Source organism: Phalangium opilio, unplaced genomic scaffold (assembly GCF_054372755.1).
Source record: "Phalangium opilio isolate 3A_F unplaced genomic scaffold, DU_Popi_V2 ptg000090l_1, whole genome shotgun sequence".
Taxonomy (NCBI): Eukaryota; Metazoa; Arthropoda; class Arachnida; order Opiliones; family Phalangiidae; genus Phalangium; species Phalangium opilio.
Genome location: NW_028324195.1, coordinates 4,660,071 through 4,678,314, shown reverse-complemented (window position 1 = coordinate 4,678,314; position 18,244 = coordinate 4,660,071). Strand labels below are relative to the sequence as shown.

The following is an 18,244-nucleotide window of genomic DNA, read 5'->3' as shown; positions in this document are numbered from 1 at the left end:
GAAGTGGGGTTCAAACCCACACCCTCAAACGAGGATCAGAGCTTAAGTCTGACGCCATAGACCACTCGGCCATCCTGACACGCTTTTAAACGTTTTCCTTGAAAATAAAGCTATAGTACAACTCCAAAATACCTCCCGTATCTCTATGCCACATAAAGCCACTCACTCGTTGCCATACTAGAAAAGCCTTTCCTGAGTATGAGATACAAGTTATTAAAATGAAACAAATCGTTGTCAGAAGTGGGGTTCAAACCCACACCCTCATACGAGGATCAGAGCTTAAGTCTGACGCCTTAGACCACTCGGCCATCCTGACACGCTTTTAAACGTTTTCCTTGAAAATAAAGCTATAGTACAACACCAAAATACCTCCCGTATCTCTATGCCACATAAAGCCACTCACTTGTTGCCATACTAGAAAAGCCTTTCCTGAGTATGATATACAAGTTATTAAAATGAAACAAATCGTTGTCAGAAGTGGGGTTCAAACCCACACCCTCATACGAGGATCAGAGCTTAAGTCTGACGCCATAGACCACTCGGCCATCCTGACACGCTTTTAAACGTTTTCCTTGAAAATAAAGCTATAGTACAACTCCAAAATACCTCCCGTATCTCTATGCCACATAAAGCCACTCACTCGTTGCCATACTAGAAAAGCCTTTCCTGAGTATGAGATACAAGTTATTAAAATGAAACAAATCGTTGTCAGAAGTGGGGTTCGAACCCACGCCCTCATACGAGGATCAGAGCTTAAATCTGACGCCTTAGACCACTCGGCCATCCTGACACGCTTTTAAACGATTTCCTTGAAAATGAAGCTATAGTACAACACCAAAATACCTCCCGTATCTCTATGCCACATAAAGCCACTCACTTGTTACCATACTAGAAAAGCCTTTCCTGAGTATGATATACAAGTTATTAAAATGAAACAAATCGTTGTCAGAAGTGGGGTTCAAACCCACACCCTCATACGAGGATCAGAGCTTAAGTCTGACGCCTTAGACCACTCGGCCATCCTGATACGCTTTTAAACGTTTTCCTTGAAAATAAAGCTATAGTACAACACCAAAATACCTCCCGTATCTCTATGCCACATAAAGCCACTCACTTGTTGCCATACTAGAAAAGCCTTTCCAGAGTATGAGATACAAGTTATTAAAATGAAACAAATCGTTGTCAGAAGTGGGGTTCGAACCCACGCCCTCATACGAGGATCAGAGCTTAAATCTGACGCCTAAGACCACTCGGCCATCCTGACACGCTTTTAAACGATTTCCTTGAAAATGAAGCTATAGTACAACACCAAAATACCTCCAGTATCTCTATGCCACATAAAGCCACTCACTTGTTGCCATACTAGAAAAGCCTTTCCTGAGTATGAGATACAAGTTATCAAAATGAAACAAATCGTTGTCAGAAGTGGGGTTCAAACCCACACCCTCATACGAGGATCAGAGCTTAAATCTGACGCCTAAGACCACTCGACCATCCTGACACGCTTTTAAACGTTTTCCTTGAAAATTAAGCTATAGTACAACACCAAAATACCTCCCGTATCTCTATGCCACATAAAGCCACTCACTTGTTGCCATACTAGAAAAGCCTTTCCTGAGTATGAGATACAAGTTATTAAAATGAAACAAATCGTTGTCAGAAGTGGGGTTCAAACCCACACCCTCATACGAGGATCAGAGCTTAAGTCTGACGCCTTAGACCACTCGGCCATCCTGACACGCTTTTAAACGTTTTCCTTGAAAATAAAGCTATAGTACAACACCAAAATACCTCCCGTATCTCTATGCCACATAAAGCCACTCACTTGTTGCCATACTAGAAAAGCCCTTCCTGAGTATGATATACAAGTTATTAAAATGAAACAAATCGTTGTCAGAAGTGGGGTTCAAACCCACACCCTCATACGATGATCAGAGCTTAAATCTGACGCCATAGACCACTCGGCCATCCTGACACGCTTTTAAACGTTTTCCTTGAAAATAAAGCTATAGTACAACTCCAAAATACCTCCCGTATCTCTATGCCACATAAAGCCACTCACTCGTTGCCATACTAGAAAAGCCTTTCCTGAGTATGAGATACAAGTTATTAAAATGAAACAAATCGTTGTCAGAAGTGGGGTTCGAACCCACGCCCTCATACGAGGATCAGAGCTTAAATCTGACGCCTTAGACCACTCGGCCATCCTGACACGCTTTTAAACGATTTCCTTGAAAATGAAGCTATAGTACAACACCAAAATACCTCCCGTATCTCTATGCCACATAAAGCCACTCACTTGTTACCATACTAGAAAAGCCTTTCCTGAGTATGATATACAAGTTATTAAAATGAAACAAATCGTTGTCAGAAGTGGGGTTCAAACCCACACCCTCATACGAGGATCAGAGCTTAAGTCTGACGCCTTAGACCACTCGGCCATCCTGATACGCTTTTAAACGTTTTCCTTGAAAATAAAGCTATAGTACAACACCAAAATACCTCCCGTATCTCTATGCCACATAAAGCCACTCACTTGTTGCCATACTAGAAAAGCCTTTCCAGAGTATGAGATACAAGTTATTAAAATGAAACAAATCGTTGTCAGAAGTGGGGTTCGAACCCACGCCCTCATACGAGGATCAGAGCTTAAATCTGACGCCTAAGACCACTCGGCCATCCTGACACGCTTTTAAACGATTTCCTTGAAAATGAAGCTATAGTACAACACCAAAATACCTCCAGTATCTCTATGCCACATAAAGCCACTCACTTGTTGCCATACTAGAAAAGCCTTTCCTGAGTATGAGATACAAGTTATCAAAATGAAACAAATCGTTGTCAGAAGTGGGGTTCAAACCCACACCCTCATACGAGGATCAGAGCTTAAATCTGACGCCTAAGACCACTCGACCATCCTGACACGCTTTTAAACGTTTTCCTTGAAAATTAAGCTATAGTACAACACCAAAATACCTCCCGTATCTCTATGCCACATAAAGCCACTCACTTGTTGCCATACTAGAAAAGCCTTTCCTGAGTATGAGATACAAGTTATTAAAATGAAACAAATCGTTGTCAGAAGTGGGGTTCAAACCCACACCCTCATACGAGGATCAGAGCTTAAGTCTGACGCCTTAGACCACTCGGCCATCCTGACACGCTTTTAAACGTTTTCCTTGAAAATAAAGCTATAGTACAACACCAAAATACCTCCCGTATCTCTATGCCACATAAAGCCACTCACTTGTTGCCATACTAGAAAAGCCCTTCCTGAGTATGATATACAAGTTATTAAAATGAAACAAATCGTTGTCAGAAGTGGGGTTCAAACCCACACCCTCATACGATGATCAGAGCTTAAATCTGACGCCTTAGACCACTCGGCCATCCTGACACGCTTGTAAACGTTTTCCTTGAAAATGAAGCTATAGTACAACACCAAAATACCTCCCGTATCTCTATGCCACATAAAGCCACTCACTTGTTGCCATACAAGAAAAGCCTTTCCTGAGTATGAGATACAAGTTATTAAAATGAAACAAATCGTTTTCAGAAGTGGGGTTCGAACCCACGCTTTCATACGAGGATCAGAGCTTATATCTTACGCCTTAGACCACTCGGCCACCCTGACACGATATTAAACGTTTTCCTTGAAAATGAAGCTATAGTACAACACGAAAATACCTCTAGTATCTCTATACCACATAAAGCCACTCACTTGTTGCCATTCTAGAGAAGCCTCTCCTGAGTATGAGATAAAAGTTATTAAAATGAAACAAATCGTTGTCAGAAGTGGGGTTCGAACCCACGCCCTCATACGAGGATCAGAGCTTAAATCTGACGCCTAAGACCACTCGGCCATCCTGACACGCTTTTAAACGATTTCCTTGAAAATGAAGCTATAGTACAACACCAAAATACCTCCAGTATCTCTATGCCACAAACAGCCACTCACTTGTTGCCATACTAGAAAAGCCCTTCCTGAGTATGATATACAAGTTATTAAAATGAAACAAATCGTTGTCAGAAGTGGGGTTCAAACCCACACCCTCATACGAGGATCAGAGCTTAAGTCTGACGCCATAGACCACTCGGCCATCCTGACACGCTTTTAAACGTTTTCCTTGAAAATAAAGCTATAGTACAACACCAAAATACCTCCCGTATCTCTATGCCACATAAAGCCACTCACTTGTTGCCATACTAGAAAAGCCTTTCCTGAGTATGATATACAAGTTATTAAAATGAAACAAATCGTTGTCAGAAGTGGGGTTCAAACCCACACCCTCATACGAGGATCAGAGCTTAAGTCTGACGCCATAGACCACTCGGCCATCCTGACACGCTTTTAAACGTTTTCCTTGAAAATAAAGCTATAGTACAACTCCAAAATACCTCCCGTATCTCTATGCCACATAAAGCCACTCACTCGTTGCCATACTAGAAAAGCCTTTCCTGAGTATGAGATACAAGTTATTAAAATGAAACAAATCGTTGTCAGAAGTGGGGTTCGAACCCACGCCCTCATACGAGGATCAGAGCTTAAATCTGACGCCTTAGACCACTCGGCCATCCTGACACGCTTTTAAACGTTTTCCTTGAAAATAAAGCTATAGTACAACACCAAAATACCTCCCGTATCTCTATGCCACATAAAGCCACTCACTTGTTGCCATACTAGAAAAGCCTTTCCTGAGTATGAGATACAAGTTATTAAAATGAAACAAATCGTTGTCAGAAGTGGGGTTCAAACCCACACCCTCATACGAGGATCAGAGCTTAAGTCTGACGCCTTAGACCACTCGGCCATCCTGACACGCTTTTAAACGTTTTCCTTGAAAATAAAGCTATAGTACAACACCAAAATACCTCCCGTATCTCTATGCCACATAAAGCCACTCACTTGTTGCCATACTAGAAAAGCCCTTCCTGAGTATGATATACAAGTTATTAAAATGAAACAAATCGTTGTCAGAAGTGGGGTTCAAACCCACACCCTCATACGATGATCAGAGCTTAAATCTGACGCCTTAGACCACTCGGCCATCCTGACACGCTTGTAAACGTTTTCCTTGAAAATGAAGCTATAGTACAACACCAAAATACCTCCCGTATCTCTATGCCACATAAAGCCACTCACTTGTTGCCATACAAGAAAAGCCTTTCCTGAGTATGAGATACAAGTTATTAAAATGAAACAAATCGTTTTCAGAAGTGGGGTTCGAACCCACGCTTTCATACGAGGATCAGAGCTTATATCTTACGCCTTAGACCACTCGGCCACCCTGACACGATATTAAACGTTTTCCTTGAAAATGAAGCTATAGTACAACACGAAAATACCTCTAGTATCTCTATACCACATAAAGCCACTCACTTGTTGCCATTCTAGAGAAGCCTCTCCTGAGTATGAGATAAAAGTTATTAAAATGAAACAAATCGTTGTCAGAAGTGGGGTTCGAACCCACGCCCTCATACGAGGATCAGAGCTTAAATCTGACGCCTAAGACCACTCGGCCATCCTGACACGCTTTTAAACGATTTCCTTGAAAATGAAGCTATAGTACAACACCAAAATACCTCCAGTATCTCTATGCCACAAACAGCCACTCACTTGTTGCCATACTAGAAAAGCCCTTCCTGAGTATGATATACAAGTTATTAAAATGAAACAAATCGTTGTCAGAAGTGGGGTTCAAACCCACACCCTCATACGAGGATCAGAGCTTAAGTCTGACGCCATAGACCACTCGGCCATCCTGACACGCTTTTAAACGTTTTCCTTGAAAATAAAGCTATAGTACAACACCAAAATACCTCCCGTATCTCTATGCCACATAAAGCCACTCACTTGTTGCCATACTAGAAAAGCCTTTCCTGAGTATGATATACAAGTTATTAAAATGAAACAAATCGTTGTCAGAAGTGGGGTTCAAACCCACACCCTCATACGAGGATCAGAGCTTAAGTCTGACGCCATAGACCACTCGGCCATCCTGACACGCTTTTAAACGTTTTCCTTGAAAATAAAGCTATAGTACAACTCCAAAATACCTCCCGTATCTCTATGCCACATAAAGCCACTCACTCGTTGCCATACTAGAAAAGCCTTTCCTGAGTATGAGATACAAGTTATTAAAATGAAACAAATCGTTGTCAGAAGTGGGGTTCGAACCCACGCCCTCATACGAGGATCAGAGCTTAAATCTGACGCCTTAGACCACTCGGCCATCCTGACACGCTTTTAAACGTTTTCCTTGAAAATAAAGCTATAGTACAACACCAAAATACCTCCCGTATCTCTATGCCACATAAAGCCACTCACTTGTTGCCATACTAGAAAAGCCTTTCCAGAGTATGAGATACAAGTTATTAAAATGAAACAAATCGTTGTCAGAAGTGGGGTTCGAACCCACGCCCTCATACGAGGATCAGAGCTTAAATCTGACGCCTAAGACCACTCGGCCATCCTGACACGCTTTTAAACGATTTCCTTGAAAATGAAGCTATAGTACAACACCAAAATACCTCCAGTATCTCTATGCCACATAAAGCCACTCACTTGTTGCCATACTAGAAAAGCCTTTCCTGAGTATGAGATACAAGTTATCAAAATGAAACAAATCGTTGTCAGAAGTGGGGTTCAAACCCACACCCTCATACGAGGATCAGAGCTTAAATCTGACGCCTAAGACCACTCGACCATCCTGACACGCTTTTAAACGTTTTCCTTGAAAATTAAGCTATAGTACAACACCAAAATACCTCCCGTATCTCTATGCCACATAAAGCCACTCACTTGTTGCCATACTAGAAAAGCCTTTCCTGAGTATGAGATACAAGTTATTAAAATGAAACAAATCGTTGTCAGAAGTGGGGTTCAAACCCACACCCTCATACGAGGATCAGAGCTTAAGTCTGACGCCTTAGACCACTCGGCCATCCTGACACGCTTTTAAACGTTTTCCTTGAAAATAAAGCTATAGTACAACACCAAAATACCTCCCGTATCTCTATGCCACATAAAGCCACTCACTTGTTGCCATACTAGAAAAGCCCTTCCTGAGTATGATATACAAGTTATTAAAATGAAACAAATCGTTGTCAGAAGTGGGGTTCAAACCCACACCCTCATACGAGGATCAGAGCTTAAGTCTGACGCCATAGACCACTCGGCCATCCTGACACGCTTTTAAACGTTTTCCTTGAAAATAAAGCTATAGTACAACTCCAAAATACCTCCCGTATCTCTATGCCACATAAAGCCACTCACTTGTTGCCATTCTAGAGAAGCCTCTCCTGAGTATGAGATAAAAGTTATTAAAATGAAACAAATCGTTGTCAGAAGTGGGGTTCAAACCCACACCCTCATACGATGATCAGAGCTTAAATCTGACGCCTAAGACCACTCGGCCATCCTGACACGCTTTTAAACGATTTCCTTGAAAATGAAGCTATAGTACAACACCAAAATACCTCCAGTATCTCTATGCCACAAAAAGCCACTCACTTGTTGCCATACTAGAAAAGCCCTTCCTGAGTATGATATACAAGTTATTAAAATGAAACAAATCGTTGTCAGAAGTGGGGTTCAAACCCACACCCTCATACGAGGATCAGAGCTTAAGTCTGACGCCATAGACCACTCGGCCATCCTGACACGCTTTTAAACGTTTTCCTTGAAAATAAAGCTATAGTACAACTCCAAAATACCTCCCGTATCTCTATGCCACATAAAGCCACTCACTTGTTGCCATTCTAGAGAAGCCTCTCCTGAGTATGAGATAAAAGTTATTAAAATGAAACAAATCGTTGTCAGAAGTGGGGTTCAAACCCACACCCTCATACGATGATCAGAGCTTAAATCTGACGCCTTAGACCACTCGGCCATCCTGACACGCTTGTAAACGTTTTCCTTGAAAATGAAGCTATAGTACAACACCAAAATACCTCCCGTATCTCTATGCCACATAAAGCCACTCACTTGTTGCCATACAAGAAAAGCCTTTCCTGAGTATGAGATACAAGTTATTAAAATGAAACAAATCGTTGTCAGAAGTGGGGTTCGAACCCACGCTTTCATACGAGGATCAGAGCTTATATCTTACGCCTTAGACCACTCGGCCACCCTGACACGATATTAAACGTTTTCCTTGAAAATGAAGCTATAGTATAACACGAAAATACCTCTAGTATCTCTATACCACATAAAGCCACTCACTTGTTGCCATTCTAGAGAAGCCTCTCCTGAGTATGAGATAAAAGTTATTAAAATGAAACAAATCGTTGTCAGAAGTGGGGTTCGAAACCACGCCCTCATACGAGGATCAGAGCTTAAATCTGACGCCTTAGACCACTCGGCCATCCTGACACGCTTTTAAACGTTTTCCTTGAAAATGAAGCTATAGTACAACACCAAAATACCTCTCGTATCTCTATGCCACATAAACCCACTCACTTGTTGCCATACTAGAAAAGCCTTTCCTGAGTATGAGATACAAGTTATTAAAATGATACAAATCGTTGTCAGAAGTGGGGTTCGAACCCACGCCCTCATACGAGGATCAGAGCTTAAATCTGACGCCTAAGACCACTCGGCCATCCTGACACGCTTTTAAACGATTTCCTTGAAAATGAAGCTATAGTACAACACCAAAATACCTCTAGTATCTCTATGCCACATAAAGCCACTCACTTGTTGCCATACTAGAGAAGCCTTTCCTGAGTATGAGATACAAGTTATTAAAATGAAACAAATCGTTGTCAGAAGTGGGGTTCGAACCCACGCCCTCATACGAGGATCAGAGCTTAAATCTGACGCCTTAGACCACTCGGCCATCCTGACACTCTTTTAAACGATTTCCTTGAAAATGAAGCTATAGTACAACACCAAAATACCTCCCGTATCTCTATGCCACATAAAGCCACTCACTTGTTGCCATACTAGAAAAGCCTTTCCTGAGTATGATATACAAGTTATTAAAATGAAACAAATCGTTGTCAGAAGTGGGGTTCAAACCCACACCCTCATACGAGGATCAGAGCTTAAGTCTGACGCCTTAGACCACTCGGCCATCCTGACACGCTTTTAAACGTTTTCCTTGAAAATAAAGCTATAGTACAACACCAAAATACCTCCCGTATCTCTATGCCACATAAAGCCACTCACTTGTTGCCATACTAGAAAAGCCTTTCCTGAGTATGAGATACAAGTTATTAAAATGAAACAAATCGTTGTCAGAAGTGGGGTTCGAACCCACGCCCTCATACGAGGATCAGAGCTTAAATCTGACGCCTAAGACCACTCGGCCATCCTGACACGCTTTTAAACGATTTCCTTGAAAATGAAGCTATAGTACAACACCAAAATACCTCTAGTATCTCTATGCCACATAAAGCCACTCACTTGTTGCCATACTAGAGAAGCCTTTCCTGAGTATGAGATACAAGTTATTAAAATGAAACAAATCGTTGTCAGAAGTGGGGTTCGAACCCACGCCCTCATACGAGGATCAGAGCTTAAATCTGACGCCTTAGACCACTCGGCCATCCTGACACTCTTTTAAACGATTTCCTTGAAAATGAAGCTATAGTACAACACCAAAATACCTCCCGTATCTCTATGCCACATAAAGCCACTCACTTGTTGCCATACTAGAAAAGCCTTTCCTGAGTATGATATACAAGTTATTAAAATGAAACAAATCGTTGTCAGAAGTGGGGTTCAAACCCACACCCTCATACGAGGATCAGAGCTTAAGTCTGACGCCTTAGACCACTCGGCCATCCTGACACGCTTTTAAACGTTTTCCTTGAAAATAAAGCTATAGTACAACACCAAAATACCTCCCGTATCTCTATGCCACATAAAGCCACTCACTTGTTGCCATACTAGAAAAGCCTTTCCTGAGTATGAGATACAAGTTATTAAAATGAAACAAATCGTTGTCAGAAGTGGGGTTCGAACCCACGCCCTCATACGAGGATCAGAGCTTAAATCTGACGCCTAAGACCACTCGGCCATCCTGACACGCTTTTAAACGATTTCCTTGAAAATGAAGCTATAGTACAACACCAAAATACCTCTAGTATCTCTATGCCACATAAAGCCACTCACTTGTTGCCATACTAGAGAAGCCTTTCCTGAGTATGAGATACAAGTTATTAAAATGAAACAAATCGTTGTCAGAAGTGGGGTTCAAACCCACACCCTCATACGAGGATCAGAGCTTAAGTCTGACGCCTTAGACCACTCGGCCATCCTGACACGCTTTTAAACGTTTTCCTTGAAAATAAAGCTATAGTACAACACCAAAATACCTCCCGTATCTCTATGCCACATAAAGCCACTCACTCGTTGCCATACTAGAAAAGCCTTTCCTGAGTATGAGATACAAGTTATTAAAATGAAACAAATCGTTGTCAGAAGTGGGGTTCGAACCCACGCCCTCATACGAGGATCAGAGCTTAAATCTGACGCCTTAGACCACTCGGCCATCCTGACACGCTTTTAAACGATTTCCTTGAAAATGAAGCTATAGTACAACACCAAAATACCTCCCGTATCTCTATGCCACATAAAGCCACTCACTTGTTGCCATACTAGAAAAGCCTTTCCTGAGTATGATATACAAGTTATTAAAATGAAACAAATCGTTGTCAGAAGTGGGGTTCAAACCCACACCCTCATACGAGGATCAGAGCTTAAGTCTGACGCCTTAGACCACTCGGCCATCCTGACACGCTTTTAAACGTTTTCCTTGAAAATAAAGCTATAGTACAACACCAAAATACCTCCCGTATCTCTATGCCACATAAAGCCACTCACTTGTTGCCATACTAGAAAAGCCTTTCCTGAGTATGAGATACAAGTTATTAAAATGAAACAAATCGTTGTCAGAAGTGGGGTTCGAACCCACGCCCTCATACGAGGATCAGAGCTTAAATCTGACGCCTAAGACCACTCGGCCATCCTGACACGCTTTTAAACGATTTCCTTGAAAATGAAGCTATAGTACAACACCAAAATACCTCTAGTATCTCTATGCCACATAAAGCCACTCACTTGTTGCCATACTAGAAAAGCCTTTCCTGAGTATGAGATACAAGTTATTAAAATGAAACAAATCGTTGTCAGAAGTGGGGTTCAAACCCACACCCTCATACGAGGATCAGAGCTTAAATCTGACGCCTAAGACCACTCGGCCATCCTGACACGCTTTTAAACGATTTCCTTGAAAATGAAGCTATAGTACAACACCAAAATACCTCCAGTATCTCTATGCCACATAAAGCCACTCACTTGTTGCCATACTAGAAAAGCCCTTCCTGAGTATGAGATACAAGTTATTAAAATGAAACAAATCGTTGTCAGAAGTGGGGTTCAAACCCACACCCTCATACGAGGATCAGAGCTTAAATCTGACGCCTTAGACCACTCGGCCATCCTGACACGCTTTTAAACGTTTTCCTTGAAAATGAAGCTTTAGTACAACACCAAAATACCTCTCGTATCTCTATGCCACATAAACCCACTCACTCGTTGCCATACTAGAAAAGCCTTTCCTGAGTATGAGATACAAGTTATTAAAGTGAAACAAATCGTTGTCAGAAGTGGGGTTCGAACCCACGCCCTCATACGAGGATCAGAGCTTAAATCTGACGCCTTAGACCACTCGGCCATCCTGACACGCTTTTAAACGTTTTCCTTGAAAATGAAGCTATAGTACAACACCAAAATACCTCTCGTATCTCTATGCCACATAAACCCACTCACTTGTTGCCATACTAGAAAAGCCTTTCCTGAGTATGATATACAAGTTATTAAAATGAAACAAATCGTTGTCAGAAGTGGGGTTCAAACCCACACCCTCATACGAGGATCAGAGCTTAAGTCTGACGCCATAGACCACTCGGCCATCCTGACACGCTTTTAAACGTTTTCCTTGAAAATAAAGCTATAGTACAACTCCAAAATACCTCCCGTATCTCTATGCCACATAAAGCCACTCACTCGTTGCCATACTAGAAAAGCCTTTCCTGAGTATGAGATACAAGTTATTAAAATGAAACAAATCGTTGTCAGAAGTGGGGTTCGAACCCACACCCTCATACGAGGATCAGAGCTTAAATCTGACGCCTTAGACCACTCGGCCATCCTGACACGCTTTTAAACGATTTCCTTGAAAATGAAGCTATAGTACAACACCAAAATACCTCCCGTATCTCTATGCCACATAAAGCCACTCACTTGTTGCCATACTAGAAAAGCCTTTCCTGAGTATGATATACAAGTTATTAAAATGAAACAAATCGTTGTCAGAAGTGGGGTTCAAACCCACACCCTCATACGAGGATCAGAGCTTAAGTCTGACGCCATAGACCACTCGGCCATCCTGACACGCTTTTAAACGTTTTCCTTGAAAATAAAGCTATAGTACAACTCCAAAATACCTCCCGTATCTCTATGCCACATAAAGCCACTCACTCGTTGCCATACTAGAAAAGCCTTTCCTGAGTATGAGATACAAGTTATTAAAATGAAACAAATCGTTGTCAGAAGTGGGGTTCGAACCCACGCCCTCATACGAGGATCAGAGCTTAAATCTGACGCCTTAGACCACTCGGCCATCCTGACACGCTTTTAAACGATTTCCTTGAAAATGAAGCTATAGTACAACACCAAAATACCTCCCGTATCTCTATGCCACATAAAGCCACTCTCTTGTTGCCATACTAGAAAAGCCTTTCCTGAGTATGATATACAAGTTATTAAAATGAAACAAATCGTTGTCAGAAGTGGGGTTCAAACCCACACCCTCATACGAGGATCAGAGCTTAAGTCTGACGCCTTAGACCACTCGGCCATCCTGACACGCTTTTAAACGTTTTCCTTGAAAATAAAGCTATAGTACAACACCAAAATACCTCCCGTATCTCTATGCCACATAAAGCCACTCACTTGTTGCCATACTAGAAAAGCCTTTCCTGAGTATGAGATACAAGTTATTAAAATGAAACAAATCGTTGTCAGAAGTGGGGTTCGAACCCACGCCCTCATACGAGGATCAGAGCTTAAATCTGACGCCTAAGACCACTCGGCCATCCTGACACGCTTTTAAACGATTTCCTTGAAAATGAAGCTATAGTACAACACCAAAATACCTCCAGTATCTCTATGCCACATAAAGCCACTCACTTGTTGCCATACTAGAAAAGCCCTTCCTGAGTATGATATACAAGTTATTAAAATGAAACAAATCGTTGTCAGAAGTGGGGTTCAAACCCACACCCTCATACGAGGATCAGAGCTTAAGTCTGACGCCATAGACCACTCGGCCATCCTGACACGCTTTTAAACGTTTTCCTTGAAAATAAAGCTATAGTACAACTCCAAAATACCTCCCGTATCTCTATGCCACATAAAGCCACTCACTTGTTGCCATTCTAGAGAAGCCTCTCCTGAGTATGAGATAAAAGTTATTAAAATGAAACAAATCGTTGTCAGAAGTGGGGTTCGAACCCACGCCCTCATACGAGGATCAGAGCTTAAATCTGACGCCTTAGACCACTCGGCCATCCTGACACGCTTTTAAACGATTTCCTTGAAAATGAAGCTATAGTACAACACCAAAATACCTCCCGTATCTCTATGCCACATAAAGCCACTCACTTGTTGCCATACTAGAAAAGCCCTTCCTGAGTATGATATACAAGTTATTAAAATGAAACAAATCGTTGTCAGAAGTGGGGTTCAAACCCACACCCTCATACGATGATCAGAGCTTAAATCTGACGCCTTAGACCACTCGGCCATCCTGACACGCTTGTAAACGTTTTCCTTGAAAATGAAGCTATAGTACAACACCAAAATACCTCCCGTATCTCTATGCCACATAAAGCCACTCACTTGTTGCCATACAAGAAAAGCCTTTCCTGAGTATGAGATACAAGTTATTAAAATGAAACAAATCGTTTTCAGAAGTGGGGTTCGAACCCACGCTTTCATACGAGGATCAGAGCTTATATCTTACGCCTTAGACCACTCGGCCACCCTGACACGATATTAAACGTTTTCCTTGAAAATGAAGCTATAGTACAACACGAAAATACCTCTAGTATCTCTATACCACATAAAGCCACTCACTTGTTGCCATTCTAGAGAAGCCTCTCCTGAGTATGAGATAAAAGTTATTAAAATGAAACAAATCGTTGTCAGAAGTGGGGTTCGAACCCACGCCCTCATACGAGGATCAGAGCTTAAATCTGACGCCTAAGACCACTCGGCCATCCTGACACGCTTTTAAACGATTTCCTTGAAAATGAAGCTATAGTACAACACCAAAATACCTCCAGTATCTCTATGCCACAAAAAGCCACTCACTTGTTGCCATACTAGAAAAGCCCTTCCTGAGTATGATATACAAGTTATTAAAATGAAACAAATCGTTGTCAGAAGTGGGGTTCAAACCCACACCCTCATACGAGGATTAGAGCTTAAGTCTGACGCCATAGACCACTCGGCCATCCTGACACGCTTTTAAACGTTTTCCTTGAAAATAAAGCTATAGTACAACACCAAAATACCTCCCGTATCTCTATGCCACATAAAGCCACTCACTTGTTGCCATACTAGAAAAGCCTTTCCTGAGTATGATATACAAGTTATTAAAATGAAACAAATCGTTGTCAGAAGTGGGGTTCAAACCCACACCCTCATACGAGGATCAGAGCTTAAGTCTGACGCCATAGACCACTCGGCCATCCTGACACGCTTTTAAACGTTTTCCTTGAAAATAAAGCTATAGTACAACTCCAAAATACCTCCCGTATCTCTATGCCACATAAAACCACTCACTCGTTGCCATACTAGAAAAGCCTTTCCTGAGTATGAGATACAAGTTATTAAAATGAAACAAATCGTTGTCAGAAGTGGGGTTCGAACCCACGCCCTCATACGAGGATCAGAGCTTAAATCTGACGCCTTAGACCACTCGGCCATCCTGACACGCTTTTAAACGTTTTCCTTGAAAATAAAGCTATAGTACAACACCAAAATACCTCCCGTATCTCTATGCCACATAAAGCCACTCACTTGTTGCCATACTAGAAAAGCCTTTCCAGAGTATGAGATACAAGTTATTAAAATGAAACAAATCGTTGTCAGAAGTGGGGTTCGAACCCACGCCCTCATACGAGGATCAGAGCTTAAATCTGACGCCTAAGACCACTCGGCCATCCTGACACGCTTTTAAACGATTTCCTTGAAAATGAAGCTATAGTACAACACCAAAATACCTCCAGTATCTCTATGCCACATAAAGCCACTCACTTGTTGCCATACTAGAAAAGCCTTTCCTGAGTATGAGATACAAGTTATTAAAATGAAACAAATCGTTGTCAGAAGTGGGGTTCGAACCCACGCCCTCATACGAGGATCAGAGCTTAAATCTGACGCCTAAGACCACTCGGCCATCCTGACACGCTTTTAAACGATTTCCTTGAAAATGAAGCTATAGTACAACACCAAAATACCTCCAGTATCTCTATGCCACATAAAGCCACTCACTTGTTGCCATACTAGAAAAGCCTTTCCTGAGTATGAGATACAAGTTATCAAAATGAAACAAATCGTTGTCAGAAGTGGGGTTCAAACCCACACCCTCATACGAGGATCAGAGCTTAAATCTGACGCCTAAGACCACTCGACCATCCTGACACGCTTTTAAACGTTTTCCTTGAAAATTAAGCTATAGTACAACACCAAAATACCTCCCGTATCTCTATGCCACATAAAGCCACTCACTTGTTGCCATACTAGAAAAGCCTTTCCTGAGTATGAGATACAAGTTATTAAAATGAAACAAATCGTTGTCAGAAGTGGGGTTCAAACCCACACCCTCATACGAGGATCAGAGCTTAAGTCTGACGCCTTAGACCACTCGGCCATCCTGACACGCTTTTAAACGTTTTCCTTGAAAATAAAGCTATAGTACAACACCAAAATACCTCCCGTATCTCTATGCCACATAAAGCCACTCACTCGTTGCCATACTAGAAAAGCCTTTCCTGAGTATGAGATACAAGTTATTAAAATGAAACAAATCGTTGTCAGAAGTGGGGTTCGAACCCACGCCCTCATACGAGGATCAGAGCTTAAATCTGACGCCTTAGACCACTCGGCCATCCTGACACGCTTTTAAACGATTTCCTTGAAAATGAAGCTATAGTACAACACCAAAATACCTCCCGTATCTCTATGCCACATAAAGCCACTCACTTGTTGCCATACTAGAAAAGCCTTTCCTGAGTATGATATACAAGTTATTAAAATGAAACAAATCGTTGTCAGAAGTGGGGTTCAAACCCACACCCTCATACGAGGATCAGAGCTTAAGTCTGACGCCTTAGACCACTCGGCCATCCTGACACGCTTTTAAACGTTTTCCTTGAAAATAAAGCTATAGTACAACACCAAAATACCTCCCGTATCTCTATGCCACATAAAGCCACTCACTTGTTGCCATACTAGAAAAGCCTTTCCTGAGTATGAGATACAAGTTATTGAAATGAAACAAATCGTTGTCAGAAGTGGGGTTCGAACCCACGCCCTCATACGAGGATCAGAGCTTAAATCTGACGCCTAAGACCACTCGGCCATCCTGACACGCTTTTAAACGATTTCCTTGAAAATGAAGCTAAAGTACAACACCAAAATACCTCTAGTATCTCTATGCCACATAAAGCCACTCACTTGTTGCCATACTAGAAAAGCCTTTCCTGAGTATGAGATACAAGTTATTAAAATGAAACAAATCGTTGTCAGAAGTGGGGTTCAAACCCACACCCTCATACGAGGATCAGAGCTTAAATCTGACGCCTAAGACCACTCGGCCATCCTGACACGCTTTTAAACGATTTCCTTGAAAATGAAGCTATAGTACAACACCAAAATACCTCCAGTATCTCTATGCCACATAAAGCCACTCACTTGTTGCCATACTAGAAAAGCCCTTCCTGAGTATGAGATACAAGTTATTAAAATGAAACAAATCGTTGTCAGAAGTGGGGTTCAAACCCACACCCTCATACGAGGATCAGAGCTTAAATCTGACGCCTTAGACCACTCGGCCATCCTGACACGCTTTTAAACGTTTTCCTTGAAAATGAAGCTTTAGTACAACACCAAAATACCTCTCGTATCTCTATGCCACATAAACCCACTCACTCGTTGCCATACTAGAAAAGCCTTTCCTGAGTATGAGATACAAGTTATTAAAGTGAAACAAATCGTTGTCAGAAGTGGGGTTCGAACCCACGCCCTCATACGAGGATCAGAGCTTAAATCTGACGCCTAAGACCACTCGGCCATCCTGACACGCTTTTAAACGATTTCCTTGAAAATGAAGCTATAGTACAACACCAAAATACCTCCAGTATCTCTATGCCACATAAAGCCACTCACTTGTTGCCATACTAGAAAAGCCCTTCCTGAGTATGATATACAAGTTATTAAAATGAAACAAATCGTTGTCAGAAGTGGGGTTCAAACCCACACCCTCATACGAGGATCAGAGCTTAGGTCTGACGCCATAGACCACTCGGCCATCCTGACACGCTTTTAAACGTTTTCCTTGAAAATAAAGCTATAGTACAACTCCAAAATACCTCCCGTATCTCTATGCCACATAAAGCCACTCACTCGTTGCCATACTAGAAAAGCCTTTCCTGAGTATGAGATACAAGTTATTAAAATGAAACAAATCGTTGTCAGAAGTGGGGTTCGAACCCACGCCCTCATACGAGGATCAGAGCTTAAATCTGACGCCTTAGACCACTCGGCCATCCTGACACGCTTTTAAACGATTTCCTTGAAAATGAAGCTATAGTACAACACCAAAATACCTCCCGTATCTCTATGCCACATAAAGCCACTCACTTGTTGCCATACTAGAAAAGCCTTTCCTGAGTATGATATACAAGTTATTAAAATGAAACAAATCGTTGTCAGAAGTGGGGTTCAAACCCACACCCTCATACGAGGATCAGAGCTTAAGTCTGACGCCATAGACCACTCGGCCATCCTGACACGCTTTTAAACGTTTTCCTTGAAAATAAAGCTATAGTACAACTCCAAAATACCTCCCGTATCTCTATGCCACATAAAGCCACTCACTCGTTGCCATACTAGAAAAGCCTTTCCTGAGTATGAGATACAAGTTATTAAAATGAAACAAATCGT

The 18,244-nt window shown here is 41.8% G+C and overlaps 44 non-coding genes across 44 annotated transcripts; all 44 read right to left on the bottom strand.

Annotated features, from left to right (window-relative positions):
* Nucleotides 1-232: 232 nt before the first annotated feature.
* TRNAL-UAA (transfer RNA leucine (anticodon UAA)) lies at nt 233-316 on the bottom strand. The gene has a single exon. It is a non-coding gene; the product is annotated as a tRNA-Leu (tRNA).
* A 390-nt stretch (nt 317-706) lies between these two features.
* TRNAL-UAA (transfer RNA leucine (anticodon UAA)) lies at nt 707-790 on the bottom strand. The gene has a single exon. It is a non-coding gene; the product is annotated as a tRNA-Leu (tRNA).
* A 390-nt stretch (nt 791-1,180) lies between these two features.
* Nucleotides 1,181-1,264, bottom strand: TRNAL-UAA (transfer RNA leucine (anticodon UAA)). The gene has a single exon. It is a non-coding gene; the product is annotated as a tRNA-Leu (tRNA).
* Nucleotides 1,265-1,654: 390 nt separating this feature from the next.
* On the bottom strand, nt 1,655-1,738 carry TRNAL-UAA (transfer RNA leucine (anticodon UAA)). The gene has a single exon. It is a non-coding gene; the product is annotated as a tRNA-Leu (tRNA).
* A 390-nt stretch (nt 1,739-2,128) lies between these two features.
* TRNAL-UAA (transfer RNA leucine (anticodon UAA)) lies at nt 2,129-2,212 on the bottom strand. Its single transcript has one exon. It is a non-coding gene; the product is annotated as a tRNA-Leu (tRNA).
* Nucleotides 2,213-2,602: 390 nt separating this feature from the next.
* Nucleotides 2,603-2,686, bottom strand: TRNAL-UAA (transfer RNA leucine (anticodon UAA)). Its single transcript has one exon. It is a non-coding gene; the product is annotated as a tRNA-Leu (tRNA).
* A 390-nt stretch (nt 2,687-3,076) lies between these two features.
* Nucleotides 3,077-3,160, bottom strand: TRNAL-UAA (transfer RNA leucine (anticodon UAA)). Its single transcript has one exon. It is a non-coding gene; the product is annotated as a tRNA-Leu (tRNA).
* Nucleotides 3,161-3,787: 627 nt separating this feature from the next.
* On the bottom strand, nt 3,788-3,871 carry TRNAL-UAA (transfer RNA leucine (anticodon UAA)). The gene has a single exon. It is a non-coding gene; the product is annotated as a tRNA-Leu (tRNA).
* A 627-nt stretch (nt 3,872-4,498) lies between these two features.
* On the bottom strand, nt 4,499-4,582 carry TRNAL-UAA (transfer RNA leucine (anticodon UAA)). The gene has a single exon. It is a non-coding gene; the product is annotated as a tRNA-Leu (tRNA).
* Nucleotides 4,583-4,735: 153 nt separating this feature from the next.
* Nucleotides 4,736-4,819, bottom strand: TRNAL-UAA (transfer RNA leucine (anticodon UAA)). Its single transcript has one exon. It is a non-coding gene; the product is annotated as a tRNA-Leu (tRNA).
* Nucleotides 4,820-5,446: 627 nt separating this feature from the next.
* Nucleotides 5,447-5,530, bottom strand: TRNAL-UAA (transfer RNA leucine (anticodon UAA)). Its single transcript has one exon. It is a non-coding gene; the product is annotated as a tRNA-Leu (tRNA).
* Nucleotides 5,531-6,157: 627 nt separating this feature from the next.
* Nucleotides 6,158-6,241, bottom strand: TRNAL-UAA (transfer RNA leucine (anticodon UAA)). The gene has a single exon. It is a non-coding gene; the product is annotated as a tRNA-Leu (tRNA).
* Nucleotides 6,242-6,394: 153 nt separating this feature from the next.
* On the bottom strand, nt 6,395-6,478 carry TRNAL-UAA (transfer RNA leucine (anticodon UAA)). The gene has a single exon. It is a non-coding gene; the product is annotated as a tRNA-Leu (tRNA).
* A 390-nt stretch (nt 6,479-6,868) lies between these two features.
* On the bottom strand, nt 6,869-6,952 carry TRNAL-UAA (transfer RNA leucine (anticodon UAA)). Its single transcript has one exon. It is a non-coding gene; the product is annotated as a tRNA-Leu (tRNA).
* Nucleotides 6,953-8,290: 1,338 nt separating this feature from the next.
* On the bottom strand, nt 8,291-8,374 carry TRNAL-UAA (transfer RNA leucine (anticodon UAA)). The gene has a single exon. It is a non-coding gene; the product is annotated as a tRNA-Leu (tRNA).
* A 153-nt stretch (nt 8,375-8,527) lies between these two features.
* Nucleotides 8,528-8,611, bottom strand: TRNAL-UAA (transfer RNA leucine (anticodon UAA)). Its single transcript has one exon. It is a non-coding gene; the product is annotated as a tRNA-Leu (tRNA).
* Nucleotides 8,612-8,764: 153 nt separating this feature from the next.
* On the bottom strand, nt 8,765-8,848 carry TRNAL-UAA (transfer RNA leucine (anticodon UAA)). The gene has a single exon. It is a non-coding gene; the product is annotated as a tRNA-Leu (tRNA).
* A 153-nt stretch (nt 8,849-9,001) lies between these two features.
* Nucleotides 9,002-9,085, bottom strand: TRNAL-UAA (transfer RNA leucine (anticodon UAA)). Its single transcript has one exon. It is a non-coding gene; the product is annotated as a tRNA-Leu (tRNA).
* A 153-nt stretch (nt 9,086-9,238) lies between these two features.
* Nucleotides 9,239-9,322, bottom strand: TRNAL-UAA (transfer RNA leucine (anticodon UAA)). The gene has a single exon. It is a non-coding gene; the product is annotated as a tRNA-Leu (tRNA).
* A 153-nt stretch (nt 9,323-9,475) lies between these two features.
* Nucleotides 9,476-9,559, bottom strand: TRNAL-UAA (transfer RNA leucine (anticodon UAA)). Its single transcript has one exon. It is a non-coding gene; the product is annotated as a tRNA-Leu (tRNA).
* A 153-nt stretch (nt 9,560-9,712) lies between these two features.
* TRNAL-UAA (transfer RNA leucine (anticodon UAA)) lies at nt 9,713-9,796 on the bottom strand. The gene has a single exon. It is a non-coding gene; the product is annotated as a tRNA-Leu (tRNA).
* A 153-nt stretch (nt 9,797-9,949) lies between these two features.
* Nucleotides 9,950-10,033, bottom strand: TRNAL-UAA (transfer RNA leucine (anticodon UAA)). The gene has a single exon. It is a non-coding gene; the product is annotated as a tRNA-Leu (tRNA).
* Nucleotides 10,034-10,186: 153 nt separating this feature from the next.
* Nucleotides 10,187-10,270, bottom strand: TRNAL-UAA (transfer RNA leucine (anticodon UAA)). The gene has a single exon. It is a non-coding gene; the product is annotated as a tRNA-Leu (tRNA).
* A 153-nt stretch (nt 10,271-10,423) lies between these two features.
* On the bottom strand, nt 10,424-10,507 carry TRNAL-UAA (transfer RNA leucine (anticodon UAA)). Its single transcript has one exon. It is a non-coding gene; the product is annotated as a tRNA-Leu (tRNA).
* Nucleotides 10,508-10,660: 153 nt separating this feature from the next.
* On the bottom strand, nt 10,661-10,744 carry TRNAL-UAA (transfer RNA leucine (anticodon UAA)). Its single transcript has one exon. It is a non-coding gene; the product is annotated as a tRNA-Leu (tRNA).
* Nucleotides 10,745-10,897: 153 nt separating this feature from the next.
* TRNAL-UAA (transfer RNA leucine (anticodon UAA)) lies at nt 10,898-10,981 on the bottom strand. The gene has a single exon. It is a non-coding gene; the product is annotated as a tRNA-Leu (tRNA).
* Nucleotides 10,982-11,371: 390 nt separating this feature from the next.
* On the bottom strand, nt 11,372-11,455 carry TRNAL-UAA (transfer RNA leucine (anticodon UAA)). Its single transcript has one exon. It is a non-coding gene; the product is annotated as a tRNA-Leu (tRNA).
* A 153-nt stretch (nt 11,456-11,608) lies between these two features.
* TRNAL-UAA (transfer RNA leucine (anticodon UAA)) lies at nt 11,609-11,692 on the bottom strand. The gene has a single exon. It is a non-coding gene; the product is annotated as a tRNA-Leu (tRNA).
* A 390-nt stretch (nt 11,693-12,082) lies between these two features.
* On the bottom strand, nt 12,083-12,166 carry TRNAL-UAA (transfer RNA leucine (anticodon UAA)). Its single transcript has one exon. It is a non-coding gene; the product is annotated as a tRNA-Leu (tRNA).
* A 390-nt stretch (nt 12,167-12,556) lies between these two features.
* On the bottom strand, nt 12,557-12,640 carry TRNAL-UAA (transfer RNA leucine (anticodon UAA)). The gene has a single exon. It is a non-coding gene; the product is annotated as a tRNA-Leu (tRNA).
* Nucleotides 12,641-12,793: 153 nt separating this feature from the next.
* On the bottom strand, nt 12,794-12,877 carry TRNAL-UAA (transfer RNA leucine (anticodon UAA)). Its single transcript has one exon. It is a non-coding gene; the product is annotated as a tRNA-Leu (tRNA).
* A 153-nt stretch (nt 12,878-13,030) lies between these two features.
* TRNAL-UAA (transfer RNA leucine (anticodon UAA)) lies at nt 13,031-13,114 on the bottom strand. The gene has a single exon. It is a non-coding gene; the product is annotated as a tRNA-Leu (tRNA).
* Nucleotides 13,115-13,504: 390 nt separating this feature from the next.
* Nucleotides 13,505-13,588, bottom strand: TRNAL-UAA (transfer RNA leucine (anticodon UAA)). Its single transcript has one exon. It is a non-coding gene; the product is annotated as a tRNA-Leu (tRNA).
* Nucleotides 13,589-14,215: 627 nt separating this feature from the next.
* Nucleotides 14,216-14,299, bottom strand: TRNAL-UAA (transfer RNA leucine (anticodon UAA)). The gene has a single exon. It is a non-coding gene; the product is annotated as a tRNA-Leu (tRNA).
* Nucleotides 14,300-14,926: 627 nt separating this feature from the next.
* TRNAL-UAA (transfer RNA leucine (anticodon UAA)) lies at nt 14,927-15,010 on the bottom strand. The gene has a single exon. It is a non-coding gene; the product is annotated as a tRNA-Leu (tRNA).
* A 153-nt stretch (nt 15,011-15,163) lies between these two features.
* On the bottom strand, nt 15,164-15,247 carry TRNAL-UAA (transfer RNA leucine (anticodon UAA)). Its single transcript has one exon. It is a non-coding gene; the product is annotated as a tRNA-Leu (tRNA).
* A 153-nt stretch (nt 15,248-15,400) lies between these two features.
* Nucleotides 15,401-15,484, bottom strand: TRNAL-UAA (transfer RNA leucine (anticodon UAA)). The gene has a single exon. It is a non-coding gene; the product is annotated as a tRNA-Leu (tRNA).
* A 390-nt stretch (nt 15,485-15,874) lies between these two features.
* On the bottom strand, nt 15,875-15,958 carry TRNAL-UAA (transfer RNA leucine (anticodon UAA)). Its single transcript has one exon. It is a non-coding gene; the product is annotated as a tRNA-Leu (tRNA).
* A 153-nt stretch (nt 15,959-16,111) lies between these two features.
* TRNAL-UAA (transfer RNA leucine (anticodon UAA)) lies at nt 16,112-16,195 on the bottom strand. The gene has a single exon. It is a non-coding gene; the product is annotated as a tRNA-Leu (tRNA).
* A 153-nt stretch (nt 16,196-16,348) lies between these two features.
* TRNAL-UAA (transfer RNA leucine (anticodon UAA)) lies at nt 16,349-16,432 on the bottom strand. Its single transcript has one exon. It is a non-coding gene; the product is annotated as a tRNA-Leu (tRNA).
* Nucleotides 16,433-16,585: 153 nt separating this feature from the next.
* On the bottom strand, nt 16,586-16,669 carry TRNAL-UAA (transfer RNA leucine (anticodon UAA)). The gene has a single exon. It is a non-coding gene; the product is annotated as a tRNA-Leu (tRNA).
* Nucleotides 16,670-17,059: 390 nt separating this feature from the next.
* Nucleotides 17,060-17,143, bottom strand: TRNAL-UAA (transfer RNA leucine (anticodon UAA)). Its single transcript has one exon. It is a non-coding gene; the product is annotated as a tRNA-Leu (tRNA).
* A 153-nt stretch (nt 17,144-17,296) lies between these two features.
* On the bottom strand, nt 17,297-17,380 carry TRNAL-UAA (transfer RNA leucine (anticodon UAA)). Its single transcript has one exon. It is a non-coding gene; the product is annotated as a tRNA-Leu (tRNA).
* A 390-nt stretch (nt 17,381-17,770) lies between these two features.
* Nucleotides 17,771-17,854, bottom strand: TRNAL-UAA (transfer RNA leucine (anticodon UAA)). Its single transcript has one exon. It is a non-coding gene; the product is annotated as a tRNA-Leu (tRNA).
* Between the last annotated feature and the right edge of the window lie 390 nt (nt 17,855-18,244).